The sequence below is a fragment of the Accipiter gentilis genome, chromosome 7 (assembly GCF_929443795.1).
Source record: "Accipiter gentilis chromosome 7, bAccGen1.1, whole genome shotgun sequence".
NCBI classification, from domain to species: domain Eukaryota; kingdom Metazoa; phylum Chordata; class Aves; order Accipitriformes; family Accipitridae; genus Astur; species Astur gentilis.
The window spans coordinates 38,843,253-38,864,841 of NC_064886.1; the positions used below are offsets into that span (position 1 = coordinate 38,843,253).

General features: G+C 37.7%; 1 protein-coding gene and 1 long non-coding RNA gene across 2 annotated transcripts in view; both read left to right on the forward strand.

The window, feature by feature from the left end:
- Positions 1–19,575, forward strand: part of LOC126040282 (uncharacterized) — a 29,428-nt gene extending 9,853 nt beyond the window's left edge. Inside the window, exon 3 of the long non-coding RNA XR_007506611.1 lies at positions 54–19,575. This is a non-coding gene — a long non-coding RNA (uncharacterized LOC126040282). The remainder of the gene's footprint in view (positions 1–53) is intronic.
- Positions 1–21,589, forward strand: part of CDYL2 (chromodomain Y like 2) — a 61,465-nt gene that overhangs the window by 10,213 nt on the left and 29,663 nt on the right. The window lies entirely within an intron of this gene.

The following is a 21,589-nucleotide window of genomic DNA, read 5'->3' on the forward strand; positions in this document are numbered from 1 at the left end:
AAAATATAAAATCACATTATCACATTAATATACCTGATGAATTTGTCTTTCAGAAATCTTCTCGCCATAGGGTTCAGGTGTTTTAGCACAGGAAATCTGACAGCAAAGGTGCTGAGGAATTCCTGCTAAATACAGTTCACATGGAAAGAAAATGCACAGTAATGCTCACTGGTCTCACAAATGGATTCTGAGACTCTTACACTGCGAAGATGTTGATCACAAAGTTTTTTGGTGATTAATGTAAGGGAAGAATAATGGACTCCAGTGCAAACGTGAATGCATGACTTTAGGATGACACAGCATGAGAAGACTTTCTCTGATGAGAAGCGACTGAACTTAATCTCTACCTAAGCAGAGGAAGTAGCAACCTTTTAGGTTCAGCAGTGGTACAACGTAACAGTATAGCTTCAAATTAAATAGGAGTATGACCCAAGTATCAAAATCCATGCAGGGACAAGAATGGAGACTTTCTGGATCCCAAATTAAGTACTAGGAATTATTGGGTAAACTACATTTATGTACTAAGATGCCTTCACATGACTCCAGGGGAAATACCCTGCAAGTTCTTGAAGGAATAAATACTGGCTGATAAGGGGCAATTAAAACTTTGTGATTCAACTGTAGAAACTGGAAGCAAGACTGTATTAGAGTCTGGGTACACAAATTCAAGCTTTTCACAATCCAAAAATGTAAAAAGTTGAAGCAGCTTTCACCCTTGTGTAATTAAACATTACCACTGGTTCATAATTTTCTTCTGTGCTGAAATGTCAGAACCAATGTACTGTAACAGTCAGAAAAGGAGATGGTAGGGATGATGAGGAACGTGACAATGTTTTATCCAAGTAGTCACAATTATATACCTAATACTACTGAATGCTGCAGATTAGTACATAATAGTATACACTATTTGTATAGTCAGCAAAATACACCGTAGTATGGGAACAGTGATAAAAGTAACAGGAAACTGAAAGAAGCAATAGATAACAGCTTCAGCTCTTTGGCAACAGAAGAGGTGAATTTTTTAAATTTTTTTTTTAGTTTGGGGTTTTTGTTGTTGTTTTGGTTTTTGGGTTTTTTGGTGTGGTTTTTTTTTTTTTTAGTTTTTACAGTGGAAATGCAAAATGACTGCTTTTCTGTCTTTATATATAAAAAAGTGTGAGACAGGCAATTAAATAAAAAAAATACACAATTCAGGTTGCAAAACTTAGTAACACTGAATGTCCCATTACTTACCTTTTTGGCCTGATAATGTCTTATGTACAAGAGCCTAATCATCTGTGCCCTGATGATACATAAAAGATGCAACAGAAACACCGGAGAAAGCTGTGTTTAATAATGTATTTTTACATATACCAGGGAAATAGCAGCTTTTTTACTTTACACCCACAGAAACACTTATGTTTCTTAATAAAATAAAAAGGGTGAGGCCCTTGGCCAGCTTTTATGGCCTTCTCAGTGCTGCATTTTATTCGCTTCTTGGTGTCAAGAATGGTAATTGTCAGTTAACTGTGGGAATCGTGGGTCTCAGAGCAAAATTGTTTGGCATCACAGAGCTGAGCAATGCCTTCAGAGCCCAGGTGATTTGGATCGGCTCCTTCCTCTGACTTTCCTTTGGTTTAGAACCTGCTGTAGCGTTTTGTACATAATACCAGTATGTTAATACTTTTAGGGAAGCTGAAGTATAAATACACCGTCAGACTATGCGGCAGCCGGGCTGCCTGTGTGACCTGACAGCAGTTAAGGAGTATCGGAGTGCTCTGCTCCTCCCATGTCCTCACTCAGCAAAGGCTGTTCCCATTCCCGTTCGGAGCCATTGGAAGAAGACTCATCCACTGCCCTCCTGCTGTCTCCCCCGCTGCCTTCTCACCAGCTGCAAATGACTTCCAGTGCCTTTCCCATGCACTGGCATGCATTTGCCTCAGATGGCAGGTTAAAGCAGGAATGCCAAGGTGGCCTTGTCATCTCTCCCTGCTGACTAAGGCCTATGATGCAAACAGTATGTTGTATGGCATTTATCAAGTGGATCAAGATAACAAAAATTCCAAGGAAGCTCCAAGGAAGACACCCTTTTTTGGGGTTTTTTTTCATTGTATACTTTACAAGCTTTGAATTATTATGCTCATTAATCTTTTGTTACACTGACAGAATGAACTTTCACTGAAGAACAGCATGGCTTAACTCATGGACCGCCTGTTGTAGTTGATAATCTTGCATGAACTGTTGCTCTTGCTGCCTTAGAAAGCTTCAAGGAATTGCTAGAAGAATTGATGGAAGACTGCTGTTTCTCCCAATTGAATAACATGTCCCCTAGCTTTGTCATGAGCACCACAAAGGATGCCGGATCTTTTTCCTGCATTGTTTGACCATCCTACATGTTGGCTTTCTGACATGACATTACTTATAGTATTTCTAGTGAGTGTCAGTGATACCACATTTCTCACTCTTAGAAGTTGTATCAAGTATTGCAGGTGTGCATGGTTACCACTTATTGACAAGCTACCGCGGGCTGTGATTTGAATTGTCCTGCAACTGTGCTGCTGTTATTTTTTGTGCTTCATCCACTCATATCAAATACCACTGACATCTTGCTCTATTTAGAAGACAAAGGCAAGTCTCCTTTTAACGTGAACTGCACCTTCTATTTGTACCATGAATGATGATGTAGTTTTTCTGCCGTGCTATTAACTGCTGGTCTTGTAGCCTATTTAGTATACAGGGACAAAAGTCTTGCTTACTGATCAATTAAGATGTGTAAACTACTCTTTTATTTTGGATATGCCATCTGCATTGCTGCTATATCTTAGAGTATACACCCCTTGATTTTCTACAGTCTGTTTCAAGATATGTGTCCAAAGTACAGTTGACAAACCAAGGACAACATTCTTTAATGCTGTTTTATCCCCAATCCACAAGGCAGAAAGAATTCCTTAGGTAACTGAAATAATTTCTGCCTTAACATAACACTTCTGTAAAATTTCTAGCTCAGAACAGCTGTAACAGAACTTTTCCTAAACATCTTTCTTACTTCATGTCCAGCTGCCTTTGCTCCTATTACCACCAGAAGACAGCTATTCCAAGATCACAAGCATCTCTGGTAATCAAAAGTTGCAGTCTAATGGCAGTTGATGTTTCAAAGTGCAGGGTTACGCACTGAGGATGTTGTTTAGTACTGAGAATCACAAAGGTATGTTTTGGATGTGTATTTAAATGCATACGCTTTTACAGGCATCGAGGGGATATCTGGGGATTGCCTACAGATATTTAGTATTTGATACATCACTTATTCAAGATTTGGAAAGTACTTGAGTAGTAAGCCTCAGGGTTAGCAGAGGAACTGCGTGATAAGCCTTAGATCTCACAGAAGAACTGATAGCAAGACCTACCTTTTCATTCCCCCTCTGATGACACAGTTAGTGTAATAGGGCTTTGCAGTGACAGATACAGTGTAACTGAGGGAGACAGAAGAGGAACCATGGCTGTTTTACAGTCAATTTTGGGTTTGGTTTGGTTTTTTTTTCTTTTGAAGTGACTAGCCTTTAGGTCCATTTCTGAGAAGGTTACTTGAACCTCTGACTCAAACAGAGACATCTCTGAATGGGGTAAACCGGTAGCTGCAGCACTTCTGGGACAGAATCTGCAGACTGTTAGGAGCGCGTTCCCCTTTGCAAACATGGTGGCAGCTGCTTTCGATCTGTGGCTTCTCACTGCTATTGTGTGAGGGAATCACACTCTCTGAGTTTCAAGAGCCACAACAGAGAGTAAGTAAAGCTGTGGCTCATTTAGGACTGGGTGTTATTTTAATGAGCTTAATAAATCCTATATAGGACTGAGAGTTTCTTTGGATTTCTCAGCCCTGCAAAGAAGTGCTCCTAGGCTGACCTTTGAGCCTTGTACACTGTAGAGCTCTAAAAAACTGCACCAGTTCTATGCTGCACCAATTTCAGCAACATCAGCAACCCTAGTGTAAGTAGCTCACCCGCTTTAGTAGCTGTTTTCAGCATCAAGTTGATCAGACTTCTCTGACTGGAGCGTAAATGACATTGTACTGCAAATGGCTTTCACTGCCCCAGGTCACCACGTTCACAGACATGCCGAGAAGTCCAGGAGCTCCATATTCATGTAGAAACAAACTGATTTGCTTTGTGAAGTAAGTACTTGCAGAAGATAAGGAGTTGGCTTTTTTGTTAACCAAACTCATCACATGAGTTCATTTCATCACATGAAACATTCATGAATGTTAATATTGTTCTTGTAAAACATGAATGGCAAGGGTGGACACTGACCTTCAAAGGGCAAAATTCATTGCAGCACCATTTATCTCACTTTTAGCAAAGCAGGATGGAAGATCTAAGTTATTAATTCTACAGTCATGGCTATCAACTTCTCATTACAGTCAGCCATGTCTTATAACCACTGTCATCAAAAGAAATGGATATCTGGATCAGACTCTGTCCTACCATGAGCAGGGTTCTCACCCTTTCCTCCTAAAGTTAAAGGTTGCTTCTGGAAAGGATTTCTAACGTCTATCGTAGTGGTTAGGACTGAAAATGCACTGGAGGAAAGACTCAGCCAGCCAGCAAACTCTCAGGCCTTCCTTCTCTGCAGAAAAAACATTCACCACAGAAACTTAAGAAATTACTCAGGGTGATGAACTGGTATAATTTTAAACAAAAAGTACTATCACACCTATTTTCTGGCTACAGTACAGTTTTATTAATGGACGTGTATTGTGAATCATATATTCTTGGACAGTCTGCTTTGGAACACTCAAACTAAAAAAATTACTTTTATAAAATTATTCCAGTGTGCTTTAATACCAAAAGCTGAGAAATATGGTAGATATACCAAGAAAATTAAAAGCCCTAGGGCTAAATATTTTTATAAAAGTCATTTAAAAAACAGAACTTCAACTAACCAACTTGACCTTGCTCATTACAGTGCTGGAGAGATTTGGTTGTGCATAGCTATGAGTATAGCACTGTTTAAATAACATAACAGAATCTACCAGTGGTGTAATGCTTTGTGATTTCTACTAAGACAAAATCTATAGCTTTTGACTTAGATGATTAGGGAAATGTCTGATATATTAGGTTCTGCTCTCACTTACAGGAACATAATTTATGTACATTAAAAAAATTAATGCTATCCTACTATTCGGTAAAGCTATCTTTCCCTTCCTTTTTTATGAAGCCTTTTGAAAAGGTTTTCAGGTATCTAAAACCAAGAGATACCTGAGGGTCTGGCCCTTAAGTGAGAATATTCACAACTTTCCAGAATGCTCATGGTGCAAAAGGTTGTGGCTCTTTTTCAGGGAAATGAAGGCATGCTGGAACACAACAGGATTGCTGTACCTTTCCTTATGATGTATCTGTGCTGCTCATTTTTGTGCGCGTGTAGCTCAAGAAAGTAATAAATCTCTCGTGACATATGGATAAGGCAGTCACTTCACCAGCAGGGACGTATAATTTAGGCAGTATGTACGGTGATCTCAAGATCATTCCTAATCCCAAACTGCTTGTTCTACTCTGAAGGCTCTAAGGCACTCCCTCTGTGCTCAGCCCTGCTCCATGCTCTTCCCATCCCATCCCATCCCTTCCCTTTGTGCTGCTAGTGGAATTTCCCTGGATGTTGCTGGCCTTGACTTTGGGAAGTCATCCGGCAGCCCTGCAACCCCTGCTGCCCATCTCCGGCTCTCTGGCACCCCACTGCCTCTCTCTGCTGCCTCCACGCATAGGAAAGCCTGGAAAGTAAGACAGGTTGTCCACAGCTGAGTCCACAGAAAACTTGGCGTCAGAATTAAGTTCAATATGTACAGCTTTCCTGTAGGCTACAAAAGTATTATAAGGACAGGGAAGTGTAGCTTAAGTACTTATCGCTGAATGAAAATCTCATTCATACTCGGCTGCCCTGGACCAGTGAGCTCATGTACGACTAATGCAAACTACTGACTGAATTCACCCCATGGAGTGCCCTGATCTCTAAAATGCAGAACTGGGTTATTTTAGTAGATATTCACTGGTCATGAATTTCATTTGAGAAAATCATGTAATTTTTTGTTTGCTCTCTGCTCTAAAGTGACAGCAGTCCTTTTACATACCTCAACAGTCTTGACAAACTATTTAATAAATTTGAGGTTGAGAAGAAAATGCTGTTACTTCTTCATTTCCCACAACACAGTTGATGGTGAATCACTTGTGCCTAGTGAATGGTTTCTCACGTCAGCAAAACCAACTCCTTCCATATTTTCGGGCACATGTATCCAAAGGATACTAATCCTTTGGATAAAAAGACTTGAATGTACTTTACTACAGTAAAGAAATATACAAACCAGTAAACTCAAAGCATTTAAACACTTCCCTTACATCTGATTAGTGCTTCATATGCCTGCTTTCAGAACATTCCTAAAGTGTTCTGGTTTAATTTGTTTAATTAGTATTTTTGAATTCATAGCATGTGGTTTTAAAAAACCCAAACACTGAAAATGTAATTTTTTAAAGGTAGATTATTACATTTTTACAGCATGTGTAACTTTCATATATTACTTCTTTTTAAGGTTTTGCACTTACGTAGCATTATGACTCTAAATAAATTCAAATAAATAATTAGCACTTGAATTTTTCACACACAAATGAGGATATTGTTGTCTTGTTTCAGAAAGGGTACAGATTTATGTGGATGTAAAGCAGTTTGTAGACAGATGTGGGTAATTATATAGTTGTGTGCGATGATCTAGTATAGCACAGGGGAAAATTGTTCTCTTTGCCCATATGACTGAACACATGGGTACAGATTTAAGACAATAAGCAGTAAACTTTTTGCGTAGCAGGAATAAAACTGGGGCACAGAACTGAAAACTGCACATCTTCCTTACATTTAATTTTTCCTTTTTCTTTAGTCAAAATTGTGCCATCTTTAAGAGATGCATTATTTTCTAAGCAATAAAACAAAGAAAATAAGTGATGTATATTGATCTGGTGAATCCACTTATTATAGTCCTGCACTTCATAAAAATGGTCTCCCTCAAAATTACATGAAATAACATGAATTTGAACTTCAAATACAAGTGATGAACCCTAACGCTTATGATGAAATTTTAGAATATGGCTTCTGAAGCAGCTACAAAATTTTAGACAGAGCCATCTCAGAGCACCCAAATCTTACAAAACTTAAAGAAATATGGAGACCATCTGTTCGGTTAGCTGCAAACCACTTTGCAGGATTTAAGGTCTAGAAAATGAAATTAGCTAACGGAGATATAAAAGGCACCAGTGGCTGGAAGTTTACCGTTTATAAATTAGAAATGAGATGCACTTTTTAACATTAAGGTTATAGCATTTTATTTATAGCACTTAGAAAGATTCACTAACAGCCGTGGTGTACTTTCTGTGAATCACTTCAAATCAAGATGCAATGATTTTCTAATAGATGTTGTTTAACTAAATCAGAATTTGGGACCTTGTGTGGAACTGCTGAATGAAAAACATTCCTGTGTAACCCAAGACAGGCTAGATGGATATAATTGTCCCGTCTGGCTTTCATATCTGTGAATCTATGGGCCTGTAAGTGATGTCATGACAATTAACTAATCAAGTCTGGGCCATCATACTGAAAAGGAACATAGGTTGCTCTTAAATGGAAGTGGCATTGGTACTTCTTTGGTGCCAAGGTATATAAAGTTTATTCTAGATCTGTATTCTAGGCTTTTTTTTCAGAATGTTATCAAAACACTACATGCTGGAAAGTTCTATAATCACAGACTAATCATTTGTCAAAAAAAGAAAACTTTGGTGACATTGAAAAAATGTTGTGATACCATATGTCATTCACTCTGGCAGGTCACTATTATTTTAATAGTTTCCTATTTTTCATTTTTAGACTATACTACACAATAAACACCTAAAATGCTAGAAAGCTCAAACTTGGCAGAGTCTCTTTCACCATTATTATTAGAACATCTGATGAACAGGATATTATTAGCCTTTTATTTTAAATATTGTTTAAAAACTTAAAAGGCATGGTGACCAACTGTTCAAGAATGAGTTACAGTGTGTAAATGAACTATAAAGTGCATATCACTCTCATGTAGCAGGAATTTTCAGTACCGTATACTGTAACAAATAATAAACTATTTCAGACCCTGTCTTTAGAATTATAAATTTTCTCACTGTACATGCAGCATATCTAGATTATCACAGAATGCCATGCATTGAACAATGCCTACAATTACTTACATTAATTAGATTTCATATTGCTGACTTACGAGTTCTGTAACTAGATGGGCATCAGTCAGGGGAAAGAACCTAGATCCTAAAATACAAACTCTGGGGTAGAGGAGAGCTTGAAAAATCTCTTTGCTCTTTAAATATCTACCATAAAAGAACTGAAGCCAAATAGATTTTTATGTTGAACTAAAAATGCAGCTATGCTCCTTACACAAAACTGAAGTGACTTACTGATTAACTTGGACAGTACTTTCCACTGTTAATACATATAGTGTTATGAAGGGTTTAAAAAAGTAAGAAAGTATATCACCAAACAATTGAAAGTGGAAAGATTTCAGACATTTTGGTTATCTTGACTAAAAATGATTTCATATTATATGGCCATCAGAGGAGGTTACTGAACACCTCAGAGTGCTGATCTGGGTAAGAAAAATTTCCAGCAAAATGTAGGAGGTGTACAGGTGATTTATACACTTCGTTCTCCCTTACTGTCACCTTCAGAAGACTCTTTCTAGCCATTTAGAGAGAAACCGAAGAACGTTCCATTCATTTTTCCCCAGTGGCTGTCATCTAACTAGCATATATCCTTACATATGTTGTAAAGTATCTCACATTCCCTTTAAAAGTAATTCACAGGTGGGAACTTGCCTTTTAAAATCTGCAGTATTTGTAATTGTGTACATTAACATAATCAACAAGGCAGAAATTGTAAAGATAATGTAGCATACGGTACTGCATGTGTTGTATTTGCCTTGTATTGTACAGTGCATATTCTGAATACTGCATGTGACATTCAACAGCCAAGGGCAAGGTCTTTTCCAGAATAACACTGAATTTTTATACTGCAAAACTAACATCTTTGTCTTTGGGGCACACTAAGCAATCATTAGCACTGATCTGACAGACACTCTATACTAGATTTTGTGATTAACATATTCCGACCATTTGATTTTAAGAACAAGTAAAACATTATGGCATACTACATATTAAAGGAAAGTGCTCACTGCTCCAAGCTCCACCTGTTATGCTGTTAAATAATAGTAATGATCATTAGTATCCATTTAGTAGGCTAGATTTGCATGGTGCTTTGTAACTATGAAAATAACATTTCAGAGTAGTAATTGGGGAAATACATAATCTCTAGGGAAATTCTCTGATCAGTTAAACTGTCAGTTTGTTTAAATCCTTCTTCCATGACCACCTGAAATTTCTTGTTTCCTTGGAATTAAACTAAAAAGTTTAACTATGTGCATATCATCTTGAAATCTTCAAAACAAAATACTTTCTTCTTCTTCTCTAAAGGCAAGTTTAGTTGTGTTCCAGATACCTTATCAAGTTTAGTTAATATTCCTAAAAATATTCCAAAAGAATGAGGTTTATGTTCCTTCATTAGGCTACAGTTGGCAAGCAGAATAAAAGCAATACTTTCCCCAATATTTATCAGTATTTCTGTTGAAGTAGTAAGAATATAACACTCCTCCATCATGTGTGTTACTGTTTATTTCTATGTTATTTTTTGCATGTATGCCTTTGTACACAACTGCTCTTTGGAGAAAAAGAAAGGTTGATGTGTGATCAGGAATTCCTTATGTAATTCCAAAGCCATCTAATCCAGGTTATTCTTTTTCCCAGCAAAAGGAAATGTATATTCATTTTATGAGTCTCTTACCACTCCCAAGTACACTAGGAACCTCTTGGTCTCGTCAGGACATTACACTGCATAATCTACTACAAAACTGTTAAATACAAGCAGCAGCTAGCACAAATACTAAATGCAGATATTCAGCACAAGTTAATCCTGGTTTTTTTCCTATTTTTATATTGCTCACTAGGTTTCAAAACAAATTTGCTTGATCAAGATTTTCATGTTGTAGACTGCTGTACATAAAAATTATTTCAATGCACCTTTCCCATTTTCAACACCAGGTCTGAAATCACTCTACAGAGAGGGTGTTCTTTTCAGATAAGGCACATAAAAATGAAGAGAACAGCTGAGGCAGTGAGGAGGGCTAGAAATGGAAACTCAGACTTTCAAGCCCCATCTAAGCATCCTGTCCTACAGAGCATTCTGTTACTATCTTAGCACAAACCTCCAAGATAGGTACAAGAAATACAAGTGTATTTTTATTAGCATGTTTCTTCTTATCTTTGTGGTAAATGTATGGTAACCTATCCTTCTTATCCCTGTCTTTAATTCCTTCGTATTGGATGAAGAGTAAATGTATAGCTGCTATCATGGACCATGTTGTATGTTCACACCCCAACTTAGCACATTCCTTGTTCTGCTTATACCATAAATACTGAATGTTCATACAAACACTGAAAACACACTGCATAATTACTTCACAGTGTATCTCAGTATTAGAAAATGTCCATTTAATGACTAAGAGAACCTTTTTAACCTTGTGATCAGCTGACCTTGGTCCTAAAACTCATCTCTCCCTTGTACATATTAGAGAGTAGATTGCTCTTGCCATATGACCTGAAAGTCAACAAACCCTGATGGTATCAGGTCAAGGAAAGAAGAAAGTTTTCAGAGTTGCTTGTGGGAAACCCCCAGCTGCCTGGTAAATCTAAACTCAGCTTAACTGAGTCAGTTCATACACCCACTTCCACAGATTGCCTAGAACTCAGTTTTCCAAATGGAGCGGCTTTTCCAAGTGGAAAAGAATTAATAAAAAATCAGTAAATATTTTAGGCAAAATTTATGTATCGTAGAATCAGAGAATAATGTAGTTTGGAAGGACCTTTTGGAGATCATCTGATCCAACCCCTTGCTTAAAGCAACACCAACTTAATTAGGTTACTCAGAGTCCTGTTCAGTCAGCTTCTGAATATCTCCAAGGATGGATATTCCACAGCCTTTCTGAACATCTGTTCCAGCATTTGACTACCTGTATAGTTTGTGCTAGGGATGATGGCAAGAACATCAGAAGATTATCATGGACTCATTAGAATTAGAAGACTAATTAGGTGAGAGATTCATAAGAGTCTCTAACAACTTATTAGCCATTTGTTAACACTCCTTTTTGTAATTTCATAAACCATTTGCAAGTGGGATCTTAGTATTAAATGTGACCCCGAGGTTTCTTTAATACTAAAGTATGAACTTAAGCTTCCATTCATAAAGTATCTGGAAAACAGTATGGGTGTTGGAGCACCTATGTATGTTGGTCTCTGCACTAACCGTCAATTAATAACAAGCAGACAGCTGCAGCCTTCCACAGCTTCAGTTTGTGACTGGCATCGTGCCATGTAGAGAACATACACTAGCCTAATCCCAGTGAGACAAATGTAGGGAATAAATCTCAGAAACCCTACTTTTATAAAAATATAGTGCCCCATTCTATAGAGGCACATGGAACAAAGCCCTTTGCCACATCATTGCTGCTGTAAATGCATCCAGGAGCAGCTGAGGTATTAACACAACCGCCAAGTTAGGAATCTGACTAACAAATACATGGAAAATTTCCTCAGTAATATATTCACTACTCACATATTCAATACTGCTTCGAGCACAGACATTTCTAAATGGTTCCTCAGCTTCATCAGAGTTCCACTCTCACCCTGACGCCTGAAACGTCTGCATCATCTATCAACAGAAAGAGAAGATAGCCATCAGCATGGAGACACGGCACATGCCTCCACAGTAACCCTTGCAGTGATTTTGAGCAAGATGGCAAGATCTGTACCTCTCCACCAGAGAAACCCCAGTGGTGTTCCTTGGGACCTCCCTGAAAGGAGTAATGGATTCCAGTCTATAGCAACCCCTATGGTTGGAAGCGCTGCCAACACTTGGCTGAAACCCTATCGTCGGGAATAATGACGATCTAAAAGAACTCGGGACTCATCAGTTAACACTTCCTTAGCTTCTGTGAATTACCAAGGCTGAAACAGGATTCACTGAGGTCAAGGAATGGTGACCATCTGTTGCTGAAGTCAGCTTTCCAGAGGATCTAGGGCCTTGGAACAGCAGAAGGGTAACCTGTGATTGTCTCCACCACGGCACGCTGCTCTGATAGCAGCTCCTGGAGGACTCTGCCATTGCCGGAGGAGTTTCACAGTAGCAAGCGGCCAGAGCCTGCCACGCAGTGTTGTGTAGTCAGTCTGACTCACTGCAGACATTTGTACAAGCACAGATGTGTTAATGCCTTTCATCCACAATGTAAGCAAACACCCTCCTCACACAGAGTCCATGTAATTGCTCCAAAACACACTCTTATGTTAAATCAATGAATATGCTTTTATGCCTTTGCATCTCCACGTTTACAGCACCGTCCCCACTTTTTAAATGCAGATTTCTAACTAGCTGCACTCTCATATGATTTAAAATGCATCCATCTGATGAACGCTGACAGCTTTCATGACTGCCTTTACCACTATCTGTAAGATAGTTTGTTCCTTCCAGGCACCAGTAGTAAGTTGGTTTTACATCGGACAGAATTCAGATCTCGAACACAAATTAAATCTGCAGTGAAAACCAATGCAATAATTGAGGCCAGAACTTGGCCTACTGACCCTGCTCATCTGAATGCTATTTCTGAGGGGATAATGGTGTATTATTCTTCCTTTTTGACAATTACTCCTTCACAGATAATTTTTGAAATTTTATGTGCCATTTTTCTGTGATGTTGCACTGGTATCCTAGATACTTACTTGTATAATACTGTGCTCCTATCATGCCATTATAGTTGCCTAAAGCATGTTTCTTTATTCCTTTTTTCTCCTCTACCTTTCTTTTTTGGCTCATTCCTATATTCTGCCATCACATTAGCTTCATTTGTGTAACCAGGAAAATGAAGAATTCTACTGAATTCTAAAAGAAACCTTTGTGTTTCATTACTTTTCTTCTCTTATTATCTCATTACTTGACATACTGCTACTTCAGCTTTTCACTCAAAGGATCGCCTCTCAACCTTCTATATTGTACAAAGTTGTCTATTTTTAGCCCTTTCCTTCTAAAACCTATCCCTGCATAGTATTATTCACAAATTTGATTGTTACTACCTTTGCTATATGGATGCTCCAAACCAGTTGCCTCCTATTCTAGTTTGGATAGAAAGCATGAAATGGATATATGATTTATCCTTCTGACATCTCCGTACACCTGTCCAGCCATTCGTATAACACGGACAGAGTTCTTCATTTTCTTCTCCCTCCTGTCTCAGTGATGGGAGAGAGATTACCATCCTTCACGTTCAGGCCTGTAAGCTGGGAATTCTTTTTGACTTGCTGCTCTGTCAAATATGTATTGACCATTTCAAAAATATTTGCGTCTCCCTATGTACAGTAGCTAGAAAACACATACTGTCACTGGAAATTCTTTACACACCGTACCTAAAAATTGCTATTCCACTTCCCATATCTTGGAGTAGCTACCTAATACATGCTCTAATTGTGCATTTGTCCTATTTTCCAACACAGAGCCTTTATTTTTACCAAGCAATCATTTCCATTCAGAGCATGTTCCTTGAAAATATCTGCAAAGATTGTCCTCTTTGAAAGATGACTGTAAAATTCACTTCCAAACTTTGGTAAGGAGAGCGTGTTGTACAATGGCCACTTAGACTGAGCCGTAGTATCACCTTGTAGCCCCTTCAGTGTGCTGTACCCTCCTGTTGTCTCTCATCTGCTCCCTGGCATGTAAGCTTTGCAAAGCCAGCAAGCTGCCCTCGGACAATTCTTTTCAGTTGTCACACTTAAGTTGGTAAAGCCTCTCTGAACAGCTAAAGCTCATGCTTACATTGAAATCCCAAGTACACAGCACCTATGGAGACCAACAAGTGACGAACAGCTCCCCAAAACCTAGGCTTTCACTTCTTCGTGCTCAAGTTTACCACTTTGCTGTAAAAGGGCTAAGAAAATATTTTTCTACCTACCACACAAGAACATGTGGTTTATTTTATGACAGTCGTACCAGTAGCATTTGTAAAGCAGTGAGTCACCGAGTGGTAGTACAGCAGAGTAGTTCAAATATTTATTTATACTGTATTATAGCTGAACCTTTGTATTTTTTTTAATGTGGAATCTTCACTTCTGGCTAAGCTTTGGGATGGATGTAAAAGCGTTCAGCTAAAGTCCAGGCCTTGATTTGAATCTGGATGAAGCCCATATGGTAGAGAAAAAGACTGAGTGAACTGTACAACAGAACACTAAAATAAGCTAGAACTAAGCAAGGTGAAGGAGGAAAAACTGCAAATGAACATAAAAGAAAACAGCATTAATTTTTTTCTAATGATTTCACGTGCAGCTTTTATGTAAATTAATTCCTTCCTGCATTTCTGGACTTGCTTTAATGTTGGTGAAAGGCACCTTTAGTGATAGTCATATCACTTTGAGCAACCTGGTCTGGTGGAAGGTGTCCTTCAGGGGGGTTGGAACTAGATGATCTTTAAGGTCCATTCCAACCCAAACCATTCTATGATTCTATATTTTTAACTACTGCCTACACATTTCCACATCTGTTTGGAAACAGGAGTATTTTTAACAAATTCCAGGCAGTTTTACTGAAAGAACTGTGATATGTTCACATAAACATTAGTTTGTTTAGAAGTCTCTTCAAGTCCTGCTCCTGTTCTTATAAACTGCTTTTAAAATAAAAGTAAAAAACCTCATGGTTTAAATCCCAGGAATTGCTATTTTGATTTTATTTGCATGTAAGTAAATTGGGAATAACTCTGCTAACTTGTAGTACTGTAAAGGAAGCATAGCCAGAATCAGGTCCTTACTCGGTTGTGCTGAACTCTTCTTTTCTGATAAACACACACATTTCCCGTACACATACTCTCAGATGGTATAAAACCGGAGAATCCCATTGAATTCGGCAGAGAAACATTTGAGGAAGTAGCCCACAGTATTAGAAAGCTGAGCACCATACATGTGTCCAAAACAGCCAGCTCTTTGTAAAGCTTAGCTAAATATTTTGTCTCCTTGAATTTAGATTTCTCATTCATCTTTTAGTCATCTGTGCTTGTCACAGAAATAGACTGTACAAGAACAGTTCTGCTTAAAGCAAACTTCATCCATGTCTCAATTCTCTTAGATTAGAAGTGTACACTAACTGTGTTTTTAAATCCCTCTTAGACTAACTAGGAACAACACTTATTTTTTACTTTGTTGGTCTACAAACCAGGAGAATATCTGTTCTTTCTAAATTTCAAGTGTGCACTATAACATACAAAACATATTTAGCAGTATAGTAAAAATTACCAGCTGTACTTCAGTACTGAAATAAAAGTAAGCATTTGTCATCAAATTCAAATGTTCTAGATAGCATTCTAACAGATTCATTCTGAAATAAATTGCACTAGCGAACTTGTAGAGGGTGTGTTCAGAACTGACCACTTTTTAACATAAAGGACATCAGGAATTTGATATGCCCTTCTTCTTGCTTTCCTTAAGAAATATGAACACTGAAATACAATAATGTACTGATTTATTGTACAAAAGAAAACGGGGATTTGATAAATGAAATGCATTATTATGCTTTAAAATAAATAGAAACCCCTGTGTTCTTTGGATTTCCACATATGTTGTATGTGTTGATTAATGTTTGTAAGTGAAAGGGATTTCAACCATTTATGGAGGAACAGACCTAAAGAGCATTCCTCCACATTGCGTAACAGTTCTTTTGATGAGATGGGTGCACACTTGGACTGCAAAGGAAAAAATCCTGTTCTTCCTCCATATAAAGAACATTGTCAAGATTACTTTAACCTACTGCTAAAGAATATCTTTATTTGTTAGTGCACTTTTCTTGTACCTTTGAAAACTGTCTTGCTTTCCAAATGAAAACCTAAAATATTTTTTACAAAATGATTACATTTAAGAATGACTGCTGTTTGCTGTGCAAACTATCACCAATAAGCCCAGGCAGAAATACGTCCTGTATCATGAACATATCCAATATGAAAGAGTTTATATGATGTAATTGCCTACAATGACAGGGACTACACATGTTGACCAAGAAGTCCCTTCCTGATCCCTCTGTCATCTGTCAATTTTTCTTTTTCCAGTCCTTTCCCAAGGGACAGTATCAGTCTATAAAAAATTGCCCTTCTTTCAGTGCAAGATTCTTGTGTATGTTATTATTCCTGTTTGTTCCAAAACCCACAATGATTGTGACAGTTCCACCACAGGTATTGTTTACACTTAAATATCCTAATAAAACAAAGTATTTAGATTACATCCTTAAATTTATAGTGGGAGAGGGAGAAGGCTTTAACAGACTGGGAAATTTGAGCACTGTAAGTTCTGACCAGGAGAAGCTGCCGTAAACAAAACGAAAGACAAGGGCACGAAAATGTGTTCTGTTAGTAGAGTCAGCAACAGGGACAGATGGCATCAAGGGGGGAAACACAGCCCTTGTGTGGAACTGCAGATGTGGCACCAGGGAAGTTTTCAAAAGAAGCAGAAAAGAACAACTGAGAGATCAGACCAGAACTGCAGTTTCAATGAGACTGAATTTCAGAGAAAAGTGGGACTTCCAAGAAAAATGGTGTAAGGTCACTAGAGATATGAGTCTACATGGAAGCTGTGGCTGGCTGGTTTTCTGCAGGCTGTCAGCCAGGGCTTCATTTGATCTAAACTGGTAATAAAAGCAAGCCCCTTCTGGCAGAAGACCCCTTACACAAAGAGGAAATCATGTTGCTGGCATAAGCATGGAGCGAGGCTTATCTTTCAGTTTCTTTAAAATACCTGGATGCCCAGGAAGGTAACTAACAGCATATACTTATGCAGGCAAAATGCTGGGTCCAGAAAGTCTTAGGAATGTAAGAACACCACTTTTAGCAGTAGTTTCTAATTGCTGCATCACTACTGTAAAATACAACTGACTTGCAGGGCGCTTCTGGTTTTCGATATAAACCTGGACCATTGAATCACATAGCAGGAAGTCTCTACAGTGTTACTGTCTATCAGGAGAGGAAGATCAAAGGTGCAGGCTTACAAACAGGGAGCAGCAGGAGTTTTTACAGCATTTATTTGTTCTGTCGTAAGTCTTCATATCTATGTGTTGGAGGACACATATACCTAATGCAGTGGTTTGCAGCCATGTGTAATATGAGGCTGATGGGCTTTTTCCAGTGAAAATGCAGAACTTTCAGGCTTTCCCTAGAAAGTTTAACTCCTCTTCTGATTCTAAGAAGATTGTAGAAAATTAAAAATCCGTATGCTTAAAAAGAGAAAAAAGGAACTGAATAAAAGGCAGTGTCGTCTTGACATTAACAGGGTGTTCACTGAACTTCCTGGGAAGATGTCATTTGATGTTTTGCCTGTGAATAATTCAGATGAGGAATGTCTTCCCTTTCATTTTTATGACTATCTAGCCCTTTCGCTTTCATGTTGACCTTCCAGGTAACTACACAAATTTACTACTGGGGGGGGTTCATAGCTGGCACATTGATTGGATCACTCTGTTTTTAAACTGTGGGTCAGATTCTGAAGAGAGACCCAGCATCCATTCCACTATTATTTTTCTAACTTGAATACTGGCTGCTTCAGAAGATATGGTGCCATGTTTTGCATACATTTGGAGCAAATGCTCCGGTTACCAGATTTTGAGAAATTAAATACAAGAGAAACACAAATAAGTTACAAATGCAAGCAAGCAAGAGATTTACAACTAATGAAATACATTATTTCCTAAAGCGAAGGTAAGAAAATGGAGGAAGTTAGGGAAATAATGAATTTTTAGAAGACAAACATGTTGAATCAGTTGGTCTTTATCTCTCTCAGAAATCTTACTGCCTTTCTTTCCTTGGCACTTTCTTCAAATACCCTTCCAACACCCTGAGGCACTACATGGGACAAAGACCTCCAATGAAAAAAACACATAAAACAGTACAAGTCCTGTAATTTATAGTAATGAAAAGCAGTTTTTCTAGTATATGTCATGAAATCAGTCTGCTGCTCTGTACAGTACACTAACAGAGACCATCTGAGCATCACAGATTACAGTTTAAATTGTTACATAGATACACATGGCAAGAAGAGGAGCTGACATACTTATTTTGGAAATCACTAAGTAGATATGCAATCTTCCAAACCTTACTGGAAGTTTACTGATCTCCTGGAATGTGTTTTCTGGGAGCATAAGGATTTTTATTTATGCTCTTTAGAGTTCCTGTGAACTGTGAGATGAGTATACTCTGCTCCAACTTTACAGTTATATCTGTAGAAATAATTCAGTAGGAATTACCCTTTTTTAACTTAGCCTAGATTTTATTTTTAATAAGTGGACAATAACACTGCGCTGTTAAATGAGTGATTTTGACCCTGAATTTTCTGTGAAGGAAGATGTGTGTGTGTTGTACTCTGCATATATAAGCACTTGATCGCCAGATCACAACACTAAGTTTATGAAGCTCTACAAATTTGTACTGTAATTGATTAGTATTCTTTCATTTCACATTAAGTTTAGAATGCAATTTTTTTTAAAAGCCTTTTATTTATGACTTTCATCCTAGTTTGTGCAGCTGTGTATAGAGCTAGGTTTAAGGCTAGTTGGAAGCTAAAAAGCATATTGTAAATGCATTTGCACAGGTGCCATGGTCTCATTCTATTTGTTCTCTTTAAACATATTTATATGGTAACATATCAACATCTCAGTTCATCCAGAATTAGCCAGGAGGGGCAGGGAGAGAGAGAATCTAGGCAAGTAATGTGATATGTCAATTCTAGCACTCTCTCAACTGTGATACTGCAAACTTTGTTTGCACTCATTTCACTTTTATTAAATTTAACTACTTAGTTTTCCAAAACAAATACAGTGAATTCAAGCATTTGGCAAACTGTAACTACCAAGGTCACTTTTGGGAAGATGTTATTCAGTTCTCATTAAAGACAGAACTGAGGGGGGAAATGGAAAATCAGACGTTGAAGCCATAGAAATTTTCTGCATACTCTCAGAACTGTGTATTGCTTATTCTAGGGAAGGAATGGAAGTATTATTTCTATTAATCACTAGCTGTCACAGAATCATTTCTCATTAAGAAAACTCATATGAATTTGTGGAACCTTAACTAAATGCAGAAAGATTATTACTTTATATACTACCTGTTAAAACAAATATACATCATTAAAAAAACAAAGTAGTGATGTTTGTTATTACTGTGGACTTTGAATAGAAGGAAAATGGGACAGACAGTACCAGGTGTGGGTAAAAACCTGATATTTATGCCTACACTAAAGCACTTCACTCTGTGCAGTGAAGGAACACACTGGCACTCTAAAGGGGATAAATATTAGTGAAGAACTTGAAGTCCTGAAAAAGAAAAGGGACCATGTTGAGAGGTCAAGTATGTTCGATGCTACCCTCAAATGCTTTCAGTAATGAACAGTAAGGCGGTAATGAGGATGAGGCAAATATCTACTCAGACTGTTTATGCATTAGTCAAGCCAGTGAGTATGATGGCTGAACCAAAAAACTTGAGGAAAACAACTACTTTTGGATCAACCCACATTTTTTTCATTTTCTCCCTAGCAAAACAAACTCAAAAGAGTGTTGACTGGAAACAAAATATTTTGTCTTCAGTTTATTTAGTCCCTCTTTCTTTTATTTTTGTTAGTTAAATTTGAAGTGAAACATTGATAATTTTGTTCTGAAAATGCTGTAATGAAATGCTTAGTCTTTCCCAAATATATTTGCTTTCTGAATGTTTTTTCTGAAGCCATTTATTAAATTTGACCCAATTTCATAAATACTTTTATTGTCCCTTCACGATATGTTGAACTGGTTAATCACATTCTCCATTGCCAGTATTTTGTTTCCCAGGAACAAAGACCACTCATGTTTTCTCCTTTTATCCTCTTAATTGAAATGCATAATGCCTCATCACCAAAATACTTGAGTGCTTTCCATATTAAAAAATGCTCTCCAGAAAACCTCCTCCCTTCACTTTTCCTCCTTGTAGGAGAGCAACAATGTGAAAATGAGAAATCGGTATAGTTAAATTTAAAGATATGTGCATAAGTGAAAAAAGGTGAGGTTGAAGAGATGTTTTTTGTTTGTGATTCTGAAAATGGCAAGGTATTTGTCCATCCTTTCTGAGGTTCTTCCTTCAGTAAGCAAGTGGGGGAATGCAACCGGTGTAATTCCTCAAAAGAAAGACAAGTTACTCTGAGGTAGCATCAACCTGACACAGAGTTTGTGTTCCAAGTCCAGACTCCTGAATTAAAAAGGGAGAGGAATGCATGTATTGTTTAGCTAGTACAGACAGAATAGCATAAACCAAATTCTCTGCAGCAGTGATAGCTGTGATCTACTGAGTTTAGCAGCAATTTAATTTTTTCCCCAGGACATACATATATATATATATATATATATATATATATATATATATATATTTCGCTCCTTGGTATAGTGAGCTGCAGTAATTAAAGTAACAAATCCACAGACAACCCACAGGCCACTACAGTGTTCCACAGTTCAATGTTCGGTCTTTCTGGCTAGTCCCAAATAGGAGGATAAGTATTTTAAAGCCAGGGATAATTTGGACAGCAGCTCTCTATAAAGGCAACAAGATCATAATAAGTCTATTAGTTTGATAATTGAAAGCCACACATCCCAAATGAGGATGAAAAAAAATGCCACTTCATTTTTCATGTAAGGACTTTTCCCTCTTTTCAGCTAAATTATCTCAAACTTGCCTAGACTGAGCTTCAGTTAATTGTTTTGCCCCACTGAGCAATCCTGAAGGGGACTGTGCTCAATTCAGAGTAAAGAGGATGCCTTGCTTTGCTTCTGCAGTGGTTCTATGCAGGTATTTGATAAGACGGAGCACAGGAACGAGCTGTTTGGGGTGCTGCAGTTGAGTGCCCTGGAGATGGAGGAAAGCTGTCCACTATGACTCAGACACACATATCTTAGCACAGTTCCCATGTAAATGAATTGCAATCGAAATATAATGTTTAGTTGCTAATTACATTTAGACTCCTTTGGGGAACCCACCAAGGTTTCTATGAATGTACAGTTCCAGCCAGTGAACAGACAGAATTAATCCATTGGTTTGCTCTAACAGGGGACCTAAAAAGAACAATTACTTACACTGCTGTGATTGCCCTTCTTCAAGGTTAAAATCTCCATACAGATTCCACTGTTGTTCTTCACATGAGATGATTTTTCTTTGAAGAGCAATGAAAGCTATTACATTAGCTATCCACTTATTTATCTTTCTAAATTAACAATAGTGCTTTTGGTTAATGATAATGATTTTTTTTTCATTAGTGGCATCTTTATCCCTCATAAGCCACATTTAAAAAAAAAAATAAAAATTAAAAAATCAAACTTGGGAGAAACTTCAAAAGGTTTTCTCATCATAACCCAATTTTCCAGCAATGACTTTTCTATGGCAGATGTTTGTCTAACA